The sequence below is a fragment of the Halichoerus grypus genome, chromosome 9 (assembly GCF_964656455.1).
Source record: "Halichoerus grypus chromosome 9, mHalGry1.hap1.1, whole genome shotgun sequence".
NCBI classification, from domain to species: Eukaryota; Metazoa; Chordata; class Mammalia; order Carnivora; family Phocidae; genus Halichoerus; species Halichoerus grypus.
The window spans coordinates 60,134,384-60,155,350 of NC_135720.1; the positions used below are offsets into that span (position 1 = coordinate 60,134,384).

General features: G+C 43.6%; 1 long non-coding RNA gene across 1 annotated transcript in view; it reads left to right on the forward strand.

Moving 5' to 3' along the window:
* The first annotated feature begins 2,577 nt into the window (after positions 1–2,577).
* LOC118549127 (uncharacterized) overlaps positions 2,578–20,967 on the forward strand; it is a 59,203-nt gene continuing 40,813 nt past the window's right edge. The window contains exon 1 of the long non-coding RNA XR_013440919.1: positions 2,578–2,634. This is a non-coding gene — a long non-coding RNA (uncharacterized LOC118549127). The remainder of the gene's footprint in view (positions 2,635–20,967) is intronic.

The window sequence follows — 20,967 nt, forward strand, 5'->3', positions numbered from 1 at the left end:
CCAAAAAGGATTTAATAAGGTTACTCTATGTTCTCTATTTTTATTTCTCACGTGGAACGAATTTGAACAAATCAACCAGATAGTACAAAGTGGGTCCTATGTTGAAAATGTGGCAAGTACCCAACTGTCACTGAGAAATTAGAAGGTGCTGAAAAGCTTTCTGAAGCTAGAATATTTTCCCGCATTGACCTTCCCATTATCAGATTTCATTAGAATCACTTCTTAGGAATCTCCCGTAGACAGGCATTTTAACTGGGTTAAGATGTTACCTGGGAGAGGTGCCAAATAAACTAATCTGTGTTAATGTGTTATATATCTGATTAATTCATGGTTGCAAACACAGTGCCTCAGGGGCCAGGCCAGTAGCTCGAGGGAGGGTGGCCGACTGGGGGTGGGGGGTAGGGGGGTGAGGTGAGTGGGGAGTTGGACAGGAGTGGTGAGATCCAGGCTCCTCTTTGGGCCAGCTGTGGCTCAGACCGTGTGAGTGTGTGTCATCGGGCTCCCGGCAGCTGGTTTGCCTTCTTTTGAAAAGGATTAATATAAGGAGTCTCCTGATATTGAAATGTTATAATTCAGACTTTTTGAAAACACCGCACTCTCTTAAAAAAAAATCTCTCTGACCGCCCCGATTTGGCCTCCGGTTTGCCACCTCCGGATTCGTGCCTTCGTCACGTTGGGTCCTGAGGGCAATTCTGGGAGCAGGTGACTGTTGTGAATGTCCTGACGGGGCGGGGCGGGGGGGAGCTGGAGTGGAGAAGAGGCCTGGGGCTAATACCCCACATCTGGGGCGTGGGAGATGGCGCCCCCTGGCGGGGCTTGAGTCCTACCGACCTGATTGGGGTCGGGTCCGAAAGAGGATGAAGGGCAGAAGAAGGTTAGACGGGGGCCACATCCTCATTTATTCTGGCTGGGATGAGACCCTGAATGACTCGGAGGCTTCTGGGAGCTTCTCTCAATGACACTCGTTTTCCTTTGATGTGCAAGCTGCTCTTGCTTGCTGTTCTCTGGTTCTCAAGGTGCTCCTGAGCAGAGCAGATATCGGGGGCCTGCCCTATCAGTGAGCAAACAAATCCCCAGTGAGACTTGCTGGCTGCTTCTCCGCCAGAGGATTAGTAACGATTTAAAGAAACACGGGAGGACACTTCGAAGAGTGCCTTCTTGGCACTGGAGTCAGCGATAGCTGGCCTTCAGGAGAAATGTAATCCTTTAATTCAGGACCACAACTATAATTTTTCAAACAGCTCCCAAGAGGCCACCATGACAGGCTGGCACTCGTGACAAGGGGACGCCATCGAAGCCAGGTTCCGTGTGAAAGATCCTTACTGTGCCCCGGGCACGTGCTTTCCTCGGGGGCGGGGGGGGGGGGACAGGGCACCCCAGCAGGTGGCCTTGACAAGTGGGACTCTAACACTGAGGCTGCTGGCGATGGGAGGGAAATTTGTGGGTGCCAGCGGAGGGGGTACAAGGAGGGCAAGGCTTTTTTGAACACGATCAGCCTTTGGTAAGTGGCCTGTTTTGTTTTCCGTCTGCAGAAACGCAGCCCCTAGGAAACCTCTGACTCGCTCTTTCCCTTCGTGAGCTGGTCATTAGGGGGAGCTCTCTGCTTGACTACCATACAGAGATTTCATCTGAAATTTTCAGAGAACTCACAGACCTCATTTTATATTCTTTTCCATGCCTGCCTTTGTCCTGTAGCAACAAGTGATGGCTTCAGGGTGTGATTTCAGGGATGGATATGAGAAGGCACTGGGGCTGAACAAAAAAGAAGTAGTTGGCGTCGAATTTGGCATTTTGGGACAAGAGGAATTTCTGTTGGAAAATTAGCACGTGTGAATATGAGAGCCAGAAGAAGAGGAGAGAGAGGGCAGGGGGAGGAGAAAGGAAGAGGAAGAAAAATTCTAGGTTCTTAGGAGATGGACTCTATCTCTGTGACTTCAGTGAGTCTCACAAGGCCGGTTTGGTTTTGTTTTGCTTCCTCAGGACCTCTGCATTTCCTTGTCATGGACACTGATTAGAGTCCTGGGTCAGCCAGCATGTAGCAGCTGACCAGCCAGCCAATAGCTCAGGTGGATAACTTAAGAACACTCGGCGATGTTAGTGCATTGCTCGATTGCCCGACAGGTGCGTGGTTGGAGTGATCGCATCCACAGAAAAGATTTTACCTGGTCCCTTTCAGTTTGTGCTTCTGGCTTCAGTGTATTGATTTAATTCCCAGTCAAGACAAAGATCTGGAGCTATAAGCAGGATCTGTAAGTGGTCTGCAGCTGCCCACACATGCCAACACCCTGCATGTTGCCTCTGTAATAAGGAGGGATCTATACTCTGACATTCTCTCCCTGGCCCCCTTCTTCCTCCTCCTCATCTTCCTGTGCATGTCGTGCACTAGCAACTGTTTATTTTCCTTCCTAGCAGTCAGGAGGGAATGGAAGACAGAATAAGTAAGGGAGGCCAACTATGTAAATTTACTAGCTGTTTTGTTAAACAAATAAACAAAAATCTTTGGCCAAAATGAAATATAGACTTCTTTTTTTTTTTTTTTACAGAACTTGGTGACCGGATAACTGCAGGCATTCACTAATACCCAGATGTGTGTTTCCTAAAGAGCAACGTCAGAAAAACGTCCCAGGCATTGAGGTGGGTAAGAATATTCCTTTAGAATACTGAGGAGAAGTGGAAGTCATTTCAGAGGGCTTTAATTGCCGCAGAGTGATTCCATTTCCCACTTAACTTTTTCTGCTTCAAGGTCCCCTTTACACAGCATGTCTAAGGCGTGATTTAGGTTTTTGGAAGCAGCTGATGGCATGAATCTGGCCAGACAGGGACAGTGCTAGGGAGCTGGCAGGACACTCTGCCGGCCATTGTGCCCCAATGTCACCCAAAACACCCCGGAATGAAGCAGGGGGGGACTGCTGGGCACCCTCCCTGACGCAGACAGATGAGGAGAGGAGGAAATATCTCTTCAGGTGTCTAACTTAGAGAGGCACAGTTCCAGTGTGGTTTTGTCCCCGACAGGTGCACTGTTAGAAAGGTCTGGGGCACTGTTCCTCCAAGTGGGGCCTTAGGAATCCGGCCTGTCGTGGGCCTGCAGGTGTCCCCTCTGACCTACTGCATCAGAGCAAGGAAATGTTTGTTGCAAAGAGTGTCCTGGGTGAGCCTTTGCACAGTGAACCCCTGCTCTAAGGACTCGGGGGCCTCTGTTCTGCTAGGTTAGCCCAAGGAAGGGAGGGTGCGGACCAACATTTATTTAGTGACTTTTATGTGCCAGGCGTGACGTTCCCTGGCCCTCTGCATCCTCCTGGTATCCTCATAGTGAGAGTAATACCAGGCAAGGTACGGAAACACAGAGAGGTTCAGCCAATTGTTCAAGGTCACACAGCTGGTAAGAGGTTGAGCCAACCCTTGATTTGAAAGTTAGTGTTCCTTTCACTAAACCATGAACCGCAGAAGATTTTTAATTTCCTTGTCAAAGAGTCCCCAGACATCACTCATTATAACCAGGCATGAAAAGAGTTTAATTCCTGTTTCTTTACATTTGTTCAGGCTCCTCTCACCCTGCTGAGAGGGAAGTCCTGACATCTGCTAGCTGCGGCGCAAACCCGAGCCGCCCCTGACACTTGAGAGCAGCCAGCCCTCTCCTGGGGCCGCGCTGGAGGCTTGGGGGAAAGGAAGAGTTCACGCCCCGTCTCCGGCTGGAATTCGGACCCCACACTCCTTAAATTCCGTCTTCTGGTAGCCAACACAATGTAGCGTGTCTTATACCAATCTTTGGTTTTTCCATCGTTTCTGAAATAGAAATGAAACCTTTTCTTTTCTTTTTTTTTTAAAAGATTTTATTTATTTATTTGACAGAGAGAGACACAGCGAGAGAGGGAATACAAGCAGGGGGAATGGGAGAGGGAGAAGCAGGATTCCCGCGGAGCAGGGAGCCCGATGCGGGGCTCGATCCCAAGACCCTGGGATCATGACCTGAGCCGAAGGCAGACGCTTAACGACTGAGCCACCCAGGCGCCCCGAAATGAAACCTTTTCTTAAGTGAATTTTAGGTCAAACTACTCTGTTGTAGGTTTGGCAGGATTCATTATTTTTCAGAAGATTCTAATTTACAAAAGAAAAGCTCCCTTTGAAAAGGGCTTTTCCAGTGAGAATCTGTTGCCAGTCAAGGGCCTGGCCTCTTATTTTTTGAGATACTGATTTTAGAGCACCTCAGAAATACTCCTTAGCGAAAGCTCGGAGCCTGCCTTTCAGGTCCGGAGTGGAAGCAGCACAAGTCAGTGAAAAGATTATAGGCTCTGGAGGGAGACAGAAGCAAGCTATTGAACTATTTGGTCTCTTGTTTCCTCAACCATTAAATGGTGATAATAAAACCAACCTCATGGTGGGGGGGCGGGGAGGTTGCACCGATTAAATGAGATAAAGGGTGTGAAGGGCCAATCCCAGCATCTGGTGCGTGCAAGGAGTCAAATGTCATTTCCTTCCCTTTTGGGGGGGGAGGGGTCGCGGAAGAGAGGGGCAGTGGCCATGGGCTGGCAGCCTGCAGTGAATGGATGAGAGTGGACGCTGGGGCCAAACACCAGCACACAGGTAGGGCCATAGCGAAGGGGACCAGCTGACGGAGACCGAAGGCTAAGGATTTCACCTTTACAAGATGTGAGTTGGGCTCCTCTCAGCCTTTTTGGCTCTCAGCTACCTTGCCAGGCAGTCCCACCCTGAAAGGCGCTTTGCTTGATCAAATCCACAGTTGACTGCTCAGGTTCATAGCCTAGCTTGGCCCCTTGTGAGTTGTATGCTTTTTGGGAAAGGTACTGTCTCCATTTCTTCCTCTGCAGAAGAGGACATAATAATGGTACATTCTGTAAGGATTGAAAGTGAAGTGCTTTTGCAGGGCCTGGCTTGTAGTAGGTGCTCAAAAAATGCTATTTCATACCTTCCCATACTAGGAAATGTCTGTTTTCATTATTCACATTGTGTAGTTGGAAAAACTGCCTTAACTCGCTGAGAGGCTCTCTCTCTCCCTGGGGGTGCAAAGTTAAGTAGGGGCAAAAAGCATCATCCCAGTGTTTGGAGGAGGAAGAGTGTGAGGAAGAAAGCTCCGGGGTCACACGTTGAATAGCAGACTACATTCTACCAAGTTTGTTGTTGTTGCTGTTAAGGCTAAGTTTGTTTCCATGTCTATAAAAGTCACAGCCTTCCCATCTTTGATTTTTTTTTTTTTTTTTTCCACACATGCCCTAACAAGATTCAAATTTCTCTCTGGCCAAGCTATGACATCCAGTAATGGCAGGAGTCTTATTTTAGCCTAACTCTTCTGGTGAGAAGACCTAGGACAGGTGCACAAATGTGAATACTCATTTGTTGGAAGGCACTGGAGGACCATGGATGCAGCAAAGTCTTGAGGGACCAAGATCCTGAGGGGAGGGGAAATCCAGAAAAGTGGACCTGATATTGAATGTTGGGTATTTGCTTGCTGCAAAGTGGTGACCAGGAGGCTAGGGGGCTGAGCAGAAAATGCTGGCTGAGAGTGGGGCCAAACACACGGCAGGCAGGCTCGTGCACGTGTGGACAGTTGGGGTTCAGGACCCACCAGGACAAGGAGCTCTGGCAAACACCCCAGGGCTTCAGCGGGGCCCCCTAAAGCTAATCTTCTTTCTGCCCGGTGTTCTTCCTTTCACCATTCGAAGTGGTGATGGATATCTATTCATCTTAATCAAACGGAAAGAAATGCCAGATTTTAATTCAGCTTCTATAACTAAGTGAAAGTCTAGATTGAGTTGCCAACCACCTGGATATTTCTGTTGGTAAAGAGACACTAAGAACATTTTTAGTTAAATAAAGGGGCGATAGTAAGATGCCGTACAAGAATATGTTTCTTCAAACTGTGCTGAATGTCTCAGACTGAATGCTTTCAGAATGCCGTCTATTGGATAATTTGTGTCTGTGTTGGGATACCAGCGTTAAGACATATATGACCATAATTGGAAATTTCCAAATGTAAAATTGCTTGAGAATCCCGATGTTGAAGAGTATACAGCTTAAGATAGCATGCAGTTTTGTTTTGTTGATTTTCTTTTATGCATGAAAATTTATCCGTGTAGTGCATGACTACTATCAATAACCCCTGTATTGGTTGGAGATTGGGGATGATTTTGAGTACAGGATGTGTTGATTCAGGGAGAGCAGAGACAGAGGCAACTGGGTAAAGTGGGCTCGTGCATTTCTGTGGAATATCTTCCGGTTGGAGCATCTCTTCAAATGGAGTAAGTGAGGAAGTTGCAGTGGGCACTTGAAGGCTTAAACATTTCTAAAAAAATCTTTTTATTTGGAAATAATTTCAAACTTACAGAACACTTGCAAGAATTAGAATAATACAAAAAAAACACCAAAGAAGTCTTCACCGGTATTTACCCATTGTTAACATTTTACCCCATTCACTGTATTGTTTGTGCTCTCTCTTTACTTGTGCACGTATTTTTGCTCTGTAATATGATATATGTAAATGTGTATATACTCAGACTATTTTTTTCTGAACCATTTAAGGGTAATTTACATATATTATGGCCCTTTATCCCTAAATACTTCTGCATGTATTCTCAGCACAAGGATATTTTCTTACATAATCACAGTACAACTATCAGCTTCAGGAAATTTAACACTGATACAATATTTTTTGTCTAAGCTAGTGCCTATATTTTAATTTCGTTAATTGACCCAATAGTGGCCTTGATAGCATTTTCTCCCTCAGTACAGGATCCAATCTAGGGTGAGGTAATACAATTAGTTGTCGTATCTCTTTAGCCTCCTTTAATCTAGAACATTTCCACAGTCTTTTTTTTTTTTTTTCTTTTCTGACATTGGCATTTTTAAAGAAGGCAGGCCCCCCCATATCTTTTCCTGATGGAACATTTCTCATTTGGTCAGATGTTACCTCATGGTGTGTTGATTTGGGCTACGCATTCCTGGCTGGAATGCCCTATAGACGACGTTGGTGGCACATCCAGAGGCAAACAATGACATCTCCCCTCACTGGTGATGTTCATTGCAATTACTGAGTCAAGATATTTTCTGGTTTCTCCATTTAGATAACTACTGAATTTCCCCTTGCAACTAATAAGCAGTCTGTGGGTAAGCCCTTTAAAACCACACAGACATCTTGCTCCACCTGGAAGTTTCCTCTAGATTTAGCATCTGTGGATGATTCTTGCCTCATCTGATCTCCACCCTAACGGTGATGTGCAGGCTTTTTAATGGTAAATATTAGGCAGTTAAAAGGTCATTAAGTTTTAGAATGTGTGTAGTTTAGTTAATAGCCAATGGTAGCTTTGAAAATGAAAAGTCCCTTTCTCTCTCTCTCTCTCTCTTTTTTAATCCAGGACCCCAAATCGTGTTGAGGTGAAGTCCCCATTTTTCCTGACCAGCTAGCCCATTATGAGCTTTAGAGGAACATGCTACCTCTCTTCCCTTGTCCTCGGCCTGTCTTTAGCATGCTCGCCTTGGGCTTGGGGAGGGTGGCTTAGACTGGGACTCAGAGAGCTCAGAAGTGAGTTTATTACCTGTTTTTCTCTACTCCTTGTCCCATCACCATGGATTGATCCACATTTGAGCTTCTCAGGTTTCCTTTACTTGTTAACTGTTTTTGTTTCCTTTGACCCCTAGCCCTTGGGAAAGGAAGGGGGTTGTGGAGGGGGGTTGGGGTGATGAAACATCTACCTCTGGAGTATTGACAAAACAGTGTGGAGAAAGAATAAATAAATAACTGAAGGAAGGCAGGCGGCCCACCCCGAGCAGCTTGCAGCCCCGCCCCCTGCCAGGAGCTTGCACTTGGGGCCTGCAATCCGCACATTACCACAAGATAAGCAGGAAGGTAGCGGGCGCTGAGCCTCTCTGCCTCGGGGTGGGGGTGGGGTTGCTTTTCCTGTGGCAGAAACTATCTGTGCTCCCCAGTAAGTCCAGGAACAATCTCCACTTATTATACCAGCTCAAAACCCAGGACTGTTTATAGCCTCACGCCGACAAGACACTAACCCTCACTCATTACTGTCACTGTGGGGATTGATCTGTACCACACTCTCCTTGCATGGGGCCCACATTTTCATCCAGTAAAATCACACGTTGTTAACTCAATATATATAGTGAAAACAGCATGAATAATGGAATCTTTAATCCTTATTTCTCAAAATTAAATTCCACTTTATCCTTCTCCCCTTTCCTCTCTTTAAAAAAAAATTCTTCTCAGTGCCAAGCAGAATAGATGTTGTCCAAACCTTAGCTCTAAGCAGATTCTATGGTATTTCCATTCCATGACCAGGTCCCATTGCAGATCCAATTTCTGGGTGGATTGATTGTATTTCTTCCCCTGGTCACTTCACACGTGACTCAGGAGAAATTAACATCATCCCTGTCACAGCGAAAGAGAAGAACATTGACAGTGAGTCCATTGCAACGAATTGAGTGAAAACTTTGTCCGATTAAACTTATATCTGTAATATCAGAACATGAAGACACACTCATAACCTGTCTCTTTTTCTCTGTCTTCCTCTCTAAACAGATTTATTGGGTTGAAATTATTTTTGGTATTAAATCAGAAACCAGCAATACTAAATCAAACCTCAAGGACAGAGTTTGTCAAAGACTGGTGTGAGGCATTAAGACACCTTTGTTAATGTACATCGTGTCATATAGTATGCAGACAAATACGCCTACGGCTTGTAGCAAGGATATTCAGCTTGTTAAATTGTTGTTATTCCAGAGATAAGTAAGTAAAAGCAAACGGATCAGATTTATGTGGACTGTTAGGATGGTATATGTATATAGCATGTATATATTGATGTCTAGATCGACTGTCCGTTCCTTTTGAGGGTTTGGAAATGGTCACCCACATTTCTTAAGTACTACAGCTCTGGATGTCTGAATATGCACACTTCTGTATATTATTGATAACTGGATTCCCAGTGTGAATCCACTGAGTTTCAGGCCTGACTCTGCCCTTACTTGCTAGGTAACCTTGGCCAGCTTCCTCTTTTCCTCATCTGTAAACAGGATAATTATGAACCCTACCTTGCAAGGCTGTCCTGAGGACTGAATGCATTAATGTGTGTCAAGTGCTAGCATGGTGCCAGGCACATACTAAATATGCAGGAAATGCTAGTTGTCATTACCAGAGAGGCCATTTAGTGGAGAGTGGATGAATTGAACTGGGGCTCATAGGGTCCCTGGAAACCAGTCTTGGGGAAAAAAAAACAACAAAAAAACCTAAAAAACAATTAAGTGCTCTAGCTGAAACCAGATTGATCTACATCAATCATCAAGATTGGTTAGCTTGTGATCTATCATTTCATGAAGTTAAATCTATCTTAAGAATTTCTATTGAAACACCTTAAAAATTTATGTCTTTTTACTGTCACCCTAGATCTTAAAGAGATGAATACAGTATTTTCTCTTCTGGATGCTTCCCCCTTCGGGTGGCTTATATTTAACAAATGATAGTCTTGATTTATGTGTTTGGAGAGATGTAAGTAGCCTTCATTAGTAAAAAGCTCTTGGTGGGAAAATAAGTTGCAGCTCATGACTGTTTATACCTTTCTATCTTACCAGAACTTTAGAGGCCCGGGGGTAAGGCTGTGTACTGTGGTGGTCTTATTCCTACTGGCTGTTGGCATTTGTTCCTGGCACATACAATCGTGTATACCTCTTTCTTTTTTTAGTGGTAGAATGTCTGTGTAGAAGGGAGCAGGGCACGTGAGTAGGTCTAGTGCTCGGGTCCCAATAGGACACATGAGGGCACCATCAGCTTCTGGGGGAGAAGGTAGCCAGCCATGTCCAGGCTTGTCTGTTGCTGTAGGACATTGTCACTTGGCGCACTTCGCACCATCAAGGCATTTTTCAAGCATTAGCAAAATACGTTTGTCAGGAAAGTAGATATTCCTGTTCCGGCTTCATGCAGAAGGAAATCAAGGTGGGAAAAAGGAAAAGACTCATCTCATCCGCACCCAAACTACTTGTGCTAGCATTCGCAGGGGAGCTGGTTTCTGAATCGGGGAGAGGTTGCTTTCTACATTTTCCCCACCCAGTTGCTGTAGGCTTTCTTAGTTTATTACCTGTTAGTGAGTTTATAACTGAGGGACAAAAAGACCATGTCCAAAAAATACTTGGACATGCTTCAGGAACCTTCTCGCTTGTAGTTTCAAAACCTCCCATGGGACTCTGTCAGATGACCAGGATCGCTGAAGCCTTCAACACACAGGTGTGTGCCCGTGCTAAGTGTATGTACGTGGGCCTCAGGTCAGAGAGCAGGATCCATCCACGAAGGTCCAAACAAGACAAGAGCTAAGAGAGGGGCCAGAACAGCTTGGAGACAGCTCCCCTTCGTGATGTTCGGGACTCGCTGAATTTTGTTAGTGTTCTAGCATGATTATTCATCTGCGGTGACTTCTCTTTTATTCTTCAAAGGAGCGGTAGCTCTGAAGTTAGCGTTGGTGTTCTCGTTTGCCTTCCTGTTATCTTCTGGGCTTTTCCTTGCCTGGTTCGTGTTCCCGGCTTCTCCGAGGACAGGGCCCTGAGATGAGAGAGATCACCTCTGTCTCGGCACAGCCTGGGGCTCCGCTGCCCGGTGCGGCTCAGGTGTAGTCGGTGCGGCTGGGGGCCCGTTAGCACAGGGACGGTTACACAAGTAGCCATGTTATTTCATTTCTGCTTTGTCCCCTTCACACCCTGCAGCGGGTTTAACGACCGGGCTGAGATGGCTTTAGCCATGTGTCGTGTTTTCAGAAACTAAATTTGTTTTAAATGAGGCTAGGGTTTCAGCAGTTGTGGTCCAGGATCTTGTCCAAATTTAATTGTCACCAAGTCAAGGAAAATAACAAAATGGGAAATTCGTCCAGTTTTTATTAATTAGCGGTAAGCTCACTCTCGGGGTATCCAGACACTGCTCCCTCTCAGTGTAACCTGTCCTTAGCCCTCAGGTCAGGGCCGTCTGGCTTATATAACTGAGGGCCAGGGGCAGGAGGCCTTTAAATGAAGCTGAATAGCATCTGGTTCATCTGTGCTGCTTACACGCTGTGTGGTTATTCTGATGAAATCCTAGATGTGGCTTCTCCGTGGTAAAGATGGAATAAGATGAATTATTTCTAACTTAACTGAGTTTATATTTAATTCCATATCTTATTCCATTTTGGAAATGGGAAAAATAGATAAGAAAATACCATAATTCTAAAAGACAGAATAGTTGAATGAGATTTAAGTAGTTTCAAAAGTCGAATTCGACCCTTGTTTCTGAATGTGTAATGGATTTAGTGCCTATCATAACCTGTAGGTCCAAGGTGTGCTGAAATCCAGGTGGCTTCACTTTGAACTTTAGGAAGCACCTTCCCAACGAAAGAATGTTGTCCTTTTAATCTGCGTTAATAACGAAGTATTTGTATTGATGTTGCAAATATGGGTTAGTGCCAAAAAGTCCCAATAACTGCATTCATAGCATGGTTTGTTGACTGGAGGATGTTATGTCAGGTGGTTAATCAACTGAAGTCCATGTGTGGCACTGATTTTTGTATGTGTATGGGTGTGTGAGCTGCATTAATTCAAACTCCTCTACAACTTATCCAGCTTTGATTTTTCATAAAACATGTGCTATTCCTTTCTCAAGCAGTAGACCCTGTAATGAGTGGTAAGCCTTCTATAAAAAGGTGCAGAAACTGGTCCACATTTACCTTTGGTGGGGTCACCTTGGCAGTGCTGTGCCCCCTCAAGATCTAGAAGAAAGGAAAGGATGTGACCAAGGCAAATGTCTTGTAATTTTATCCAAACTGCTCCTAGTGATGGTTTCCTGAACTGGGAGTGAAATAGAACATTCACGTAGGAAATAGGAGGGTGGTGGTCCTTTTTTTATGGCACCTAATTTTCCTTCCTTCTCTGTCCAGCAGGGGGTAGTCTGACACCAGAGTTGTTTATAAAAGGAGCGGAAAAGAGCTCTCAATCTGTAGTCACTTAGCTGTCTTCACTGGAAGAAGAGCCATCCAAACCAGGACAGATCTTGCTTCCTTGATGAATCAGACCTGTCACTCAAACATAACGTTAAATGATATTATCACAAAGGCAACCACTCAGCTATTTTAAACTGTGTCTTAACTGCAGATAAAAGAAAGGAAAGATAGCATTTATTCTCTTGCATGAGCATTCCATCCTTTGGCAGATCCACATGTTTCTACTTTGCAGGTGTGTATGCACCGCATTATATCCCCCCCTGTTGGAGTCTGTTCTTTAAGGTTGTGATGTTGAACCCAGATCATTGTTCTGATTAGCTGTCATCATCATAGTAACGGAAAGGTTCCCCACTCCTGCTCCCTCGTTAGCAGGCTGAACTCCAGATTTGACCCTTATTCTAGTTAGAGACAAAATGGTTTCCAATGTGCAAAACTGCTCTTAGGTATTAGAAACTTGAACAAGTGCAGTATCTACCGATTCCTACAAAACAAAGTGGTCTATCTACAAACTTGAGTGTCCAGATTTGTATTGTTGGACACGGTAGCCACCAGCCACACGTGACTTTTAAATTCATTAAAATTACACAAAAGTAAACACTCAGCTCCTCAGTCACACCAGATGCATTTGGACGCTCAACAGCCACATGTGGTGAGTAGCTGCCGTATCGAACCGTGCAGATTTAGAACCTTTCCATCATCTCAGGGAACTCTACTGAACAGAACCTGTCTAGAGGCAGGTGTGGGTCCTTATTCTGGGTCCTTAAGGGAAACTTTCTAAAAGATTCCCCCTCCATGCTGCTATTTCCATTAGTCACCTTACTGGGGTGAGTGGTGGAAGGGGGCTCCTCCTTCATACGGGCATCCAGTCCAACTCTCTCCGTAAGGAAGTAAACTCCTGACGGTGTGGTGATAAATGTCTGTGTCTGCAGGGGCGCCTGGGTGGCTCAGTCGGTTAAACATCTGCCTTTGGCTCAGGTCATGATCCCAGGGTCCTGGGATTGAGCCCCGAGTCAGGCTCCTTGCTCGATGGGGAGCCTGCTTCTCCTTCTCTGTTCTCTCTCTCTCTCTGTGTCAAATAAATAAATAAAATGTTAAAAAAAAAAATCTGTGTCTGCAGGTAAGTCCAGTCCCTAAATGTTGCCTTCTCCGTGACTGCGTTAGCCAGGTCACCTGAACGTGGGCAGCAGAGAATGCTGGCTTTTAAAAAAATAATTGGAAAGAAGAGAGAAACTAGATTATAAACGAGCCTTGTACAATCTATTCATAGGCAGGTGTTTCTTCCACCTGATGTGTTAGAAAAGAAGGCTGATCATAGGAGAGAACAGGCTCTAAACCTGGTTCACATTTTTGTAGTTACTGAAAACCCTTCTCTCTGCTCATCTTTTTACTTCTCTGCCAGTTCCTTCATCAAGATGTGAGGTTTCTGGAACACTCGGATAGTGTTTAAATGAGAATTGTTATTTAAAAGACTGTAAAACTTTAATTTCTAAATTAAAGTTTTGCAAAGAAATGAGAAAGAAACAATTAGTGTATTATCAATGGCACCTTCTTCACTCTCAAAAATGTCCCAATTTGTGGGCTAAGATATAGGGTCACACAAATCCTAAATGTTTACAAGTTGCCAAAACTTAGGGACGCCCTCCTTGTTTATATTTTGGTTGAAATTTCCCTCCGAACGGCTGTGAAGCCTACTTTCTACATCTTCACGTCTCTAGTCTCCCCTCTCTGCGCTGATTAAGAATCGTCACCCCGGGAAATCTCTGATCCCCTTTTAGGCCCCGTTTCGATTCCTTTCTCTTTTCCCAAGGCATCCCTGTAAGACCGTGAGAGAGGATTCTGTGATTACATTTGGATTTACACACTTCTGTGAAAGAACATCTTGTCGTCACAAGACTGTTCTTTTGCTGTGATACCGATACGTTTTACATCTTTGGCCAGTTCTGTGCTTTTGTGCCTCAGTTTTTCCATTCATCAAATGGGGGTGTCGATGCTTGAAAACTGCCTCATAGGAATGTGATGGGAAGAAACATGGCTGATTCTGTTTTAAGTGCTTTGAAGTTTCTAGATGAATGATACTACCATCATTCAAAGGATTAGTTATGAAAGACATCACATGGTTTTACATATGTATATTGCTTAACAGCGTTAGAACGCAGCTAACTCTCCTGAAAAAAATTCACCCCTCCTGCCTTATTATTAAACATGACACCAATGACTTGGGAAAAGATCAGTGGATACCCCTGCCCTCATGAAGACGACGTCCTGGTTATAGGGTCTTCCCTTTCCTCCCAAACACCTGCAAATAGAGGAAGACGGCACATTTTGTCCGGATACAATAAGTCAGCAGCCTCTGACAGAAAGACAGCTGCTGAAAGCACTGTTTGGGGTGCACATGATTTCATTTGCATTTTGATTTCTGTGATTTAACTGAAGGCATAGGTTGTCCCTGCCAAATATCCCTGGCCTACCAAGGGATGCCAGGTAGAACTGCCCAGAGCAGGCTGACTTATGAGGACCACCACAGCAGCACACCCAGTGCATCCCTAAACATTCAGTAATAAAAAATCTGTTGTTCTTTGGTCGCCAGGATTTAACAAGCCTAATCCCTAGGAGAGGCGATAAAAATTCATTAATCTAATTAAATACGTCTTATTGCCAAAGTGACTTTGTAGAGTAGCTTTGCTGAAGGATAAGTGCAAAGTAAAATGGGGTCCCAGCAGAGAAACAAACGTTAGACTTGAGCAAGCTGGTGCACGCTTCATTAAACTCATAATTATCCTTTGTTCTAAGTAGCTGATAATATTTAATGAGTATCCAAGATAATTTCAAGAAAATGTTTACTAATGAGGTACAAACAGTACCACAGAACACGGATACTAGGGTGCCATAACCGTGTATCTTCCTGCTGAATCTTGCTCATTGGACATCGGGAGGGAGGCCACAGGCCTTTGTGACAGGCATTTGAACTGACTGAAGTGAATTTGATGGTAAAAACACATCACTTCTAGCCAAAATGTGTAAAGAGTTCTACAAGACAGGAGGAATCCTAAGGAAATTTATTATCAGAATAGAGAGTTGGAAAAATAAAATCATTGAGAAAAGATGGAATGTCCTATTACATGAAAAATAGTCGAAGGGCTTGGCTGTTTCTGATCTTTGAGGAGCTGTCCCATAGAAAATAACTAAATTTGTCCCCATTGACAAAGCACAAAAAGAGGACCAAGGGGTGGAAACTCCGAGGAGATTTGTAACCAACCTGAGGAAGAACTTTCTAATACTAAGAACTGATTGAAAGTAGAATGGGCTTCTTGGAGGGGTGTTGAGGTCTTAACTGTTGGTTGCGTGGCCATTTGGGGGAAATATTGAAGGGAATCTTTGGACGTTTGCTAAGTATTCCAGTCTCCTCTATCTGCAAGACAGTTACACATCTCTGAGCTATTGAACTCAAGAGTGATCATATGATTTGCTCTGTCCAATGAGATGTGAGGAGAAGTGACATCTGCCACAAGTTTTCAGAGAAGGGGCATGGTTTGCTGTCTCTTTTCTGTTTGCCACAACTACTGTCAATGCGTGGTCAGCCTAGGCCCCTAATGAACATGGCACAGAGAACCATAGCTCATCTGCAATAGATGTGTAACAGGAGCAGAGACAAACCCCGGATGATCCAAGGGCAATGAGGTTGTATATTGCTGTAGCAGAACAGCCTCTCCTGATTGATACAGGCCATATTCGGGATGAGACAACCTCTAAAATGACGTCTATAGCTGAGCTGTTAGAAATATTTTCATAAAAAGCACTTAAATTGGGTGATATTATCTATGGTATCTTCTGCTTCTAGCTCTTTAATGCCTTTACTTCTTTTGTCATAGTTGAGTTGAAATGATCAAAGGTGAGAAAGTCAATGAAAAATCATGAGTTGTCAAAATTAACCTTGCAAATAATGAAAAATATCTCTAAATAGCAAATACAATATCATATATATAATCCTATAAGTTACATATGCATTTATAATGAAGTAGTTGGACCCTCTTTAAGGGTCATGTTGCATGACAATACATATCTTTCAATTCTAGAATTATGTGCACTGTAGCAAGATACTCATGTTTTGGGAGGTACTAAGATACTGAGACCAAACTAACGGAGGAAATAGAAATTAGTGTCTCCCATCTCATGCTAATTGGGGTATACGCTAACTGAGTGGAATGTAGGTGGAAACATCACCATGATGTAAATGTTCTCTCCTTCTCTCTACGTGCAGCCTGGTGCATTAAGTTGAATTCATCTAAGTCATGTGTGCATATAATGAAGCGCTGTTGAACCGTACTTCCTTTCTTCTTTATTAGAGTATGAGTGTTGAAAAGCAAGGCTTGATCCTGAATTCATAGTTCAGGTGGACACAGTTTTAGAGAGACTACCAAATTTGGACAATATCCTTTTGTGCTTACTCCTTGCCAGGGATTTTTTGGGGAACATGTGGCCTTACATTTTTTCCCCAACCCCAATATCTACCAATCCTCTAGGATTTGGCAGAGCAATGGGTTCAAACAACAGGGTGGCCACATTCTCTTAGCCTGGTTCATCTGAGAATAAAGAAGAAAGAAGATAAACAAACATGAAACAGACTATGACATGCAGTAGAAGTTTTGGTCCTCAAGATAGCCAGATTGATAGTAAAACTAAGTCACTGTAGCATACGGATTCTGTGAACTATGCTTCATTTTCTTGTCTACTCACTTAAAGAGGAGAAAAGTGAAATAAAGAGATGAAGTATTTTATAGGGTCCTCCTCTTCTTTGTAACAGCAACAGTGCTGGTGTGTTGGGCAAAGAGAAGGCGATGGGAGAGAGAGTGAAGGTGAGGGGCAGGATTAGAGGCAAGACAAGGCAGAGCCAGACTCATTCAAGTCCTCTGGCACCAATGCACTAAGAAAGCCCAAAGTTTTTCACATAGATTAGAGGGAAATGTTAAATAAATCAGTAACCTCATATCAGCAATTGCACCAATTCTCAAAACCTCTGGCTACTCAAGAATCAAGGTGAGGGGCGCCTGGGTGGCTCAGTCGTTAAGCGTCTGCCTTTGGCTCAGGTCAGGATCCCAGGGTCCTGGGATCGAGCCCCGCATCGGGCTCCCTGCTCAGCGGGAAGCCTGCTTCTCCCTCTCCCACTCCCCCTTCTTGTGTTCCCTCTCTCACTGTCAAATAAATAAAATCTTTAAGAAAAAAAAAAAGAATCAAGATGAAAAGATGAAAAGATGCTCAACATCACTCATCATTAGGGAAATACAAATAAAAATCATGATGAGATACCGCCTCACACCTGTCAGGATGGCTAAAATTAACAACAGAGGAAGCAGCAGATGTTGGCAACGATGCGGAGAAAGGGGGATCTTCTTACACTGATGGGAGGATTGCAAACTGGTGCAGCCACTCTGGAAAACAGTATGGAAGTTCCTCAAAAACTTAAAAATAGAACTACCCTGTGATCCAGGAATTGCACTAATAGGTATTTATCCAAAGGGTACAAAAATATAGATTGAAAGGGGTACATGCACCCTGAGGTTTATAGCAGCATTATCAATGATAGCCAAACTATGGAAAGGGCCTGGATGTCCATCAACAGATGAATGGATAAAGAAGATATGGTGTATATATACAATGGAATATTATGCAGCCATTAAAAGGAATGAAATCTTGCCATTTGCAACAATGTGGATGGAATTGGAGGGTATTATGCTAAGTGAAATAAGTCAGTCAGAGAAAGACAAATACCATATGATTTCACTCATATGTGGAATCTAGGAAACAAGGCAGAGGAACATATGGGAAGGGAAAAAAAAGAGAGAGAGGGAAGCAAGCCATAGAGACTGTAAACAATAGAGAACAAACTGAGGGTAGATGGAGGAAGGAAGGTGGGGGATGGGCTAGATGGGTCATGTGTATTAAGGAGGGCACTTAATTATGGTGAGCACTAGGTGTTATATGTAAGTGATGAATTACTAAATTCTACTCCCTGTAACCAAAAAAAAAAAAAAAAAAGAAAGAAAGAAAGAAAGACAGAAAGAAATAAAGAAAAAGAAAAAGAAGAAAAACCCCTCAAAACCCCCAAGAAATAATTAAATGAAAAAAAGAAAGAATTAAGGTCTTGGATATTGTTACCAAATCTGAATCCCTAGATTTTGTGAATGTTACCTTATTCAGAAAAATGGTCTTTGCAGATGTCATTTTTAAGAGTCTTGAGATGAGGAGATTATCTTGGATCATTTGAGTGAATCCTATAATGCCACCACAAATGTCCTTTTAAGAGAGAGGCACTGGGAGATAAAATGAACAGAAGCAGCACTGTGATTGTGGAGGCAGAGATCAGGAAGACGGGGCCGCAAGTCAAGGAATGCTGAGGGCCACCAGAAGCTGGAATTGGCACAGAATGGATTCTCCTCTAGAACTTTGATTTCTGGCTTCTGGCCTCTGGAACTGTGAGAGAGTAAGTTTCTGTGGTTTTCAGCCCCCCGATTTGTGACAATCTGTCACAGCAACCACAGGAAACAAATACAGGTTTCCAATGAAACATGTGAGGGAATTCCTGGGCTACCGTTTCGTGAATGCTGCTGTCTGGGCACCCACCTCCTAGGAAACAGGCAGAGATTTCCATGCAGGTTTCTGTTGGACCCTTGCTTTTAACCAAGGGCCTTGCTGTCATTACAGAGAACCTCCTGCTCTGAAGGTTTTCCCCCGGGGGAAATGCGTGGTGCTCCGCTCCTCCAGGGTACTGTTAAGCACAGTCAGCATTCCGGTGAGCCGCTGGGGAGTAGGCCAGGGAGATGGAAGGCCTTTGTACCAGAAGAGGCAGGTTGAATAGGAATGGGAAACTTTTGATTTTTACCACCTTGAGATGTCCTCTTCTACTGAAATGAGTGTTTCTGGTTAAACTCTATATGCATGCAAATTTCAGCCTTTTCCAACCCAATGGGAGACTGGTCGCCTAATAGGTAGGAATGAGGGGATCTATAAGCCGTAATGGTTTAGCTTCTGTTGCTTCACAAGAGGTGGAATTCTTGCTAATAATAGAAGACTGGCAACACGCCTCGATGATATTTTCAGAAGATACACAGATATAGAAAGCTCATCAACGGGGATCAGGTAAGATGACTTCTTAGCGGTACTCACGAGGCTCACGACTGGGGGGTCGTTTTAACGCAGGAGGAGTGTAATTTTAACAGCTGCCTTTCCTGCTTCTGAGAGTGGTTTTGCAGATGTGTTCCCTATTGTGCGGCACAAAAGGTGCCGGCGTAGTAAGCAGTCATCAATACGAAGTCAGGAGCTGTCTGTTCGCATCCTGGAAATATAAGCACAGGATAATGGCCTGAATACCTGAATGCTTCATCTTGTAGGCACAGTGAGATTCATAAAACTGTCTTTTAGCCATTTTAGAGTTGAATCTTTCTCACCCTCCAAAGCACTCCTTCAAAAAACTAGCAGGCATTTTACAATTGAGCAGAGAGGCTGATACTTTTAAAACGGCTTTAAGGGGCATAGTAAATGGAAATAGCTGTCTTAACTTCAGGCCAGCTGGGAATGCAATCTCTATTTTATGTAAAATGAAATGATACCTGGTTAGCTTTATTTTTTAATACTCACTGTTATTATTTTTTTCCCTGAATTTTATGGATGCTATAGAAATATTCCACTTATAAAATTATACTCTTGGTGTTAAGTTATGCAGAATGATTGTTTAAAGCTGTTAGAAACCTTCCCACTCTCGATTCACTCTTGATTCATTTGTCCCCTTACCCCCCCATCAGCAAATAGCTTTGCCCATATCTATACTTGTCACATGAAATGGAAATTTAAGGCAATTTTCTGGGTAATCGAAAATGTAAAACCTCATTTTACTCAGGAAATACTTTGGGCTAATTATCCAAATACTAGTTACTTCAGTTTTCATTTTTCCAGCTAAGACCCTTTGAACTCTTCATTCCCCAATTTTTTTTCTACCTGTCTTCCATTTTACAAATTAAAAATTACCTGTTCTGTATCTCCTCTTCAGAACTCGCTCTCCACCTTTCAGTGTGACCCCTAAGTTTTTTGCTAAAAGAGATACTGGATTTTGTACTTAGCTGCCTGTGTTTGTTTAGGAGGAGACAAGGCTTTCCCTCTGAGCTTTTATTTTAAAAAATGTACTCTATTTGAGGAAACCATGTTGTACATCTATCCTGATAGGTAGTAAAAAGCACGGGCTATTTCCTCCGTGTTATTTTAGATTAAAACAAAAGTTTAGAAAGCTGATTCTGAGCTCCCCCGATCTTTATAGATAATATATTTCATAAGGAGCACATCTTGGCTGGGAATGTGGACATGAAAAAGATATGTTTCAATTCCAGCCAAAGCAATTGCCTTCGTTGGAAGCCATATGTTGGTGAGGGATGGGGGAAGAAGCATTGTACACATTTCCTCTACCTTGGATGAGTACAGTGATCCAAGCTGGGGAGACTGAGATGAGGTTCATTTCTGCAACACACGTGGGTTGCAGAGACAAACTTACACCATTTGGAAACAGGAAAGAGTTCAGTGTGCCTCTAAGATGAGAAGAGCTTTTATCTATATTTACTCAAAAAGGACTGCCATTACTAAGTATGGATCTATTATTGGCTTTTTCCCCCCCCTTCTGGACAATCGGCTCTCCTGTATTACTTGGATTTTTACATAAACATGTCCTTTTTACTCTGTCCTTGGAGAGTCATATGATTCCCAGCAGCTCCTGTAAAAACCCCACTGCGCACCATCAGCATGGACTGAAATGCAGGTTTCATACGCGCCAAACTATGCCTTCAGCTGTTGACTTTCTTGACGTTTCCTACTTTTACAATCTTGCCTAGTGCAGGGGACCACCTGGAAAGTTTGGCACTTTTGGTAGAATTTTTAGGTATAGATTAAATCTCACCTTAGAAAGGTCATTTTTGTCTGGTTGATTTGGATTCATAATTTCTTGCACCTTACCTTC